This window comes from Epinephelus moara, chromosome 12, assembly GCF_006386435.1.
Source record: "Epinephelus moara isolate mb chromosome 12, YSFRI_EMoa_1.0, whole genome shotgun sequence".
NCBI lineage: Eukaryota > Metazoa > Chordata > Actinopteri > Perciformes > Serranidae > Epinephelus > Epinephelus moara.
The window spans coordinates 33,868,338-33,874,560 of NC_065517.1; positions in this window are offsets into that span (position 1 = coordinate 33,868,338).

A 6,223-nucleotide genomic window follows, 5' to 3' on the forward strand; every position below is an offset into this window, starting at 1 on the left:
TTAAACGTCCACTGGAGTTAGCAAAGGGAAGACTTTATTCACGTGGCTCAAAATGTTCCCTGTTTTTCACTTCCATAGTCCCAACATTGTCTCATAGAACAGTTTGTATGATATCCGACGAATTATTGCCCCACCAATGACATTACGTCCTTAACGTAGAGTTACGTAATTAACGTGAAGTTATGGAAGTTAGGTATAAATAAAAGTTACCATGGTTAGGTTTAGGAAGAGAAACTGAGGCAGCTAACGTTAACGTTAGCATGGCAGCTAGCAACGACAGAGCAGCTGAGAACGATCTTAGCAAGCTACTGGGCCCCCTGCTCTGACTTAAACGTCCACTGGAGTCAGCAAAGGGAAGACTTCATTAACGTGGCTCAAAATGTTCCCTGTTTTTCACTTCCATAGTCCCAACATATTCTCATAGAACAGTTCGTATGACATCCGACGAATTATTGCCCCACCAATGAAATTACGTCCTTAACGTAGAGTTACATAATTAACGTAAAGTTATGGAAGTTAGGTATAAATTAAAGTTACCATGGTTAGGTTTATGAAAAGAAACATGCTGAGGATTTACCTTAAATTGGCTCAAAACTCACTTATCTGAACACATGACTGTCAGATGCCAGATGAAAGTCTGTTTTTGTGACTCATCCACCGCTGCAACCTGCCTCCTTACAAGCGCTCAGGACCGCTTCCTTATCACGTGATCACAAGCTTTAAAAATTCATGGGGTATGTACATATTTGGCCGTACACGTACGAAAAATTTCTGAGAACAGTCTGATAGTCTTTAACTGATTTTCACATTATAATTCAACGCATCCCCATACAATGGTTTATATGATGTCCTACATTTTAGCACCCCACAAATGATATCACATCCTTGACTAACATGATTAACTCCAAAAAAAAACCAAGATAGCAATGGAGGCTTTGGAACAGTAACCAACTGGAAGATGTCACGGTAGATATGTTCATTATTTTTAACAGTCTAGGGTTTTCACATCATAATTACACACAAGCAGTGGTGGAAGAAGCACCCTGATACTTTGCTTAAGTAATAACAAGCAAAAGTCCTGCATTTAAAGTCTTACTCAATTAAAATCACAAGTTTTAGCTTCAAAATATACTTCAAGTACAAAATGCATGCAGAGTGACCCATGTCAGAATAATACAGTATATACTGGATTATTATTATTGATGCATTAATGTGTTCATCACTTAAATATTGCAGGTGCTAAAAGGTGGAGCTCATTTTTATGACTTTATATACTGCTGGGTGACTAAATCTATATATTATAATTTGTATAATTCATAGCTGATTTAATCTGAATCTCAGTAACTAAAGTTATTAATGTAGCAGAGTAAAAAGTACAATGTTTATTCAAGTAAAATACACGTATGGCAAACTTGTACGAAAGTGAGTAAATGTACTTAGTTACATTCCACCACTACACACAAAGAGAAGAAACACACACACATATAGTACATATATAATACTCCGTGGATTAACTCTGTTACTCCACAATTTTTGGGAGTAAGAAGTTAGTGTCAAATCCTGCTTCTGGTCCTTGAAAAGATAATGTGAGAGTCCATATTCTCAGAGGGTATTGGGCTCCAGGCCAGGGTCGTGCCTCGCTGGGCCTCTGGCAGTTCTGATGGCTTCATTGACCTGCGACACTCCAGCACACACTGGAATGGGATGCAGCTGAGTGTGGAGAAGTCTAAAGCCGTATTGCTCCTCAGAAAACTGAGGATTACTCAGTCGCTGTAATTCTGTACTAATTTCAGGGAAAATAACAATTTCGTTCTCCATTTCAAACCAAGAAGACTTAATTCTCCATATATGCTGTTATTGCATGTGTGCATGTCCTTTGGAGCTGAATGAAAAGACTCTCCAGGTTACACTCACAAGCATCTGGAATTAATTAACTGGAAGTTTACTGACTGAACACTAACCTCTAATTACCAACAAATGATGTTCCAGGAAATAATTAATAAGTAATTACGGACCTTTTACATGAGGTGTTCTTTAATTGAACATAATGTAAGACAAGGAGGCATTTTACTAAAACATTACTTAATTTAGATGTTCAATAAAAAGTTGGACATTTGGACTGAAGACCCTCTTTTTTCATAGACGATGTCATCAGTTTCTCCAGGTAACGCTCAGTTTTGAGCACTGGAGATAGCCGTAGCCAGAGGCGTTGTGTTTTCAGGTTGTCACCCAGACAGTCCGTCCCATTTTCATGAACACGGTATCTCAAAAACACCTCAGGGGAACTTCTCCCAATTTGGCACAAATATCCCTTTGGACTCAACGATTAACTGATTAGACTTTGTTGTCATAGGTCAAAAGTCAAAGCCACTTTGACCTTGTTTGGTTGATTCTTGTGAACACGACATCTCAAGAACACCTTGAGGGAATTTCTTCAAATTTGGCACAAACGTCCACATGTACTCAAGAATGAACTAAAGTTGTCAAAGGTCAAGGTCAGTGTGACCTCACAAAACTTGCTTATTATGGCACAACTTAATACAAATGTCTAACAGGATAAAATAATTAAGGTTAAATGGTCAAAGGTCAGCTTGACTGTGACATCATCATGTTTTGACGTCATATCTCAGGAACAGAAGGGGAGACATTTGGTCAGATACTGAATTGGTGACTCTAATCTTGAAACTGTGCTGATTGTATAGATCTTCTGTGTGTGAAGCATCCATGTTTTCACTGACATGTATGGAGACTGTCAGAGACACTGGACTGGTGGGCGGGGTCATACAGCCACAGGGCGGACTGGTGGGCAGAGTCATACAACCACTGGGCGGTGAGTCTAAGATTTAGACCTATTCCAATAATCCTACCTACATTTACTTTCGATCAAAGTGTTGTGTGTTGGGCTAATCTGACTTCTTTCACCACACAAGATAACCGCCGCTGTTCTTGCATGCGGTGCTACAAGTGCCAAAACCCCTCCAAGCTTTGAACATGCAACAGTTTCTTTCCTTTAAAAAAAAGTCTCTAAAGAAGCTGGCATTTCCTGGTGGATGCACAGACTAACAAACATGTGTAAAGTATCGGTGCTTCGTGTTGCTGCTTTGGCATGAACTGACAGCTGGTGAAGTGTGTGTGCACACATCGACGTGCTGCATATTCAAAAAAACCACTTACAGTAAAAGATTATGTGACGTTCTTCTGATTACATTTTAATGTTGTTGTTTTTTTCCTTTTTAAAAGATTTGATGTGTTTTTGGATGCCAGGCATGTTTCATGTTTCTGTATTGGAAAATTATGATTGAGTCTCATAATCACATAATAAACGCTTCCATACGGGCGCACACATCAAGTGCCAGACTGCAGCATTTTTCCTCACACTTATATAGAAATAATTGTTGTTTGAAGCAACATTAGAGGCTGAGACAGGACATGTTTCAGGGCAGTCTAAGTAGTGGTTGTCACTGCGGGCTCTTAGCTCTTTAAATAGACAATCAGCTGTAAGTGGACATGAAATTATAGCAGGTAAGCAGGTGTCAAGCGTCTGAATGCACCCGCTGGAGCCTGTCAGTAAAGTAAAGTAAAGAGCTGTGGTGGAGCAGAGGGTGGCTGGACAGCTGTTGCTTCCTCAAAACTTGCAACATGTCATTAGCTGGTGGAAAGCTAAACACAGACATTATCGAGACAGACTCATGTAAAGTTCATATGAGTTCAGTGACTACACCGTTTATCAGTGTTAAAGGCATACTGTTAGTGGCTCACTGTGTGCTACTTTGAGTTTGTGAAGAAAACTTGTTCATGAATTGAAGTAAACACTGACTGGTTGAACAGTCTGCATCAGAACTCTCACACAACTCGTGCAGTAAAATCCAAGTCTCATTTATCCAGTCGTATGCTCAGTGCTTTACGAACTCATGCATATTCAATAAAACGTTTTAAAATATGTCAGTACACAACTAATATTCCACAATTCAGCCCACCACAAATGATGTTATGTTATTGACGTAAAGTTACGAAGGCTAGGTTTAGGAATAAGAAACGCAGTGAGGGCGTTCCTTAAAATGACTTTAAGTTCACACATTTGAGAACACATGTCTCCAGGGGATAGTCCGGGGGTTTTGCGACCCATCCACCGCTCCAACCTGCCTCCTCACAAAGATCGCTCATGACTGCTTCCTTGTTGACTCAATGCATTGGTCACATGATCGCAGCCTTTCAAAGTACGTGGGATATTTACGAATTTGGGTGCAAAGCATTTCTGAGAACAGCCTGACTGTAGTTTGTCAGCTCTGCGTAGTCAAAGGTTTTCCTTCAATCCTTTGGGTTTTGAAAAAGACATCTTTTTTCTTCAAGTGTAATATATGCTCCAATTTTAAGGTGGTGTACATGTTGAGAAGAAATAAACTTCAGAGAATACATTACTGATTCGTTCCTTCACCATTATTTAAATTTCTCTGTAGTCTCCCACAGTCGTATCTCACTTGAACTACACTGCCTCCATGATCTCTATTGGTTTGGCTCTGTTTCATCAAGATCCGCAAGTTGTCTGTAAACATGCACAAATACAGACAAAATGAACACAGTACAGGCAGAAGGCTTCATCCGTCTTTGTATTTAATGTTGAGCATAAATGAGCCCTTAGCAGCTCGTGTTGGACGGATAAGGAGAGAGCCGGAGGAGATCAGCGATTAGCCCTCCTATCCACCCACCCTACCATCACAAATAGATTCTAATTCTGTAGGAAACACTGAATGTTCATAATAATAGGCTATCTGAGAAACCATCACAACTATTTCTGCAACATTTTCATATCTCAACGGGCATTGCAACTTTTTCGAAAAGCTGCCATGAACCACTCCCCAGAACAGCCCACACATACCTGGAGGGACTGTGAAGTTTCAAACTTCCATTACATGAGACTTGAATTATGCTGCACAAGGTGTGTGAGAGTTTGTAAATGGGTGTTTTGAGGTAGTTTTGCTGTTGTTAAATGTGGACCCTGTTTACTTCTATTCATGAAGAATGTTCACCTTTTTTGGATTCTTTGATTACTGTGGAGACGTGAGAGAAATACACAAATTACAGGTAACACAAATGTAACTGATATTAAAAAATGGTCATTAGCAGGTGAGGTGTTCCTTTAAGGACGGGGCCTGTCTGTACAGAGGACAGCGACGCTCTAACAGCTGTAAACATGCTTTTAGACAACAAATAATTGTAAAGGCAGGCCACAGGGGCGTTCACTATCATGGACACACTGCTATTTTCCGCTGCTGTCTGAGTGGTTGGACTTTTGTGACACCATGTGACCATGGCAACCACATGATACAGGAGCTAATTTCACGAACACCAGTTTACAAGGTTCATTAATTGATGTTTTAAAACAAGTGATGAACAACAAATTTGAAGTTGTAGTAAAAAGCATAATTAGCAGATGTTGGTGTTATTTTCAAGATGTCTGAAGGTTGTTGGTTGATTTCAGCTCAGTATTTAATACAATCTCACCATGAAACACTTTGGTCTTTGTGCTAAACTCTGCAACTGGATGTTGGCTTGCAGATTTACACAGCTCTTCATCAGGAGTGATCAATTAGATCAAGTTAAAGAAATGTCTTGGAGCGACATCAGCTTCAAAGTTTGATTATCTGGACGAAAATTGTTTGTTTGTGACTCGACTTACATGGTGCCCAGGGTCATGGGAAACCTGGAAAAAGTTGTGGAATTTGACGATCTCATTTTCCAGGCCTGGAAAAGTCATTGAATTAGAAAAAATCACTGAAAGTGTTGGAAACTCATGGAATGTTGTTTGTTACGAAATTAAGAGTTACAGTAATCCTCCAGGTATAACCTTCCATGTGATGTGACGTAACAGCATATTTATTTTATGAAGCTCAGCTCAGCGTAAGTTTAATCAGGAAGACTTTCAGCTGGCATTTTAGGGAGAATTGATCTATGGCTAAGTCCCGCCCTCAAACGCGATGAGCCAATCACAGTGCGTATAGCCATTCCCATACACTCGGACATTCTCTGCCTGGACGTCCATTGAAATGCATTATAGAAAGTCAGTTTTGTTTGGTTTTATGAGCTTTTTCTGAGATTTGAAGTTTAAAAATGGTCAAACGGTGTGCATGGGGTACATGCAACTCTGACACAAGGTATCCTGAGAGGCTGGGCTACGAGGTGTATTTTTTACCCTTTAAACCACATCTCAACCGAGAAAAGTGTC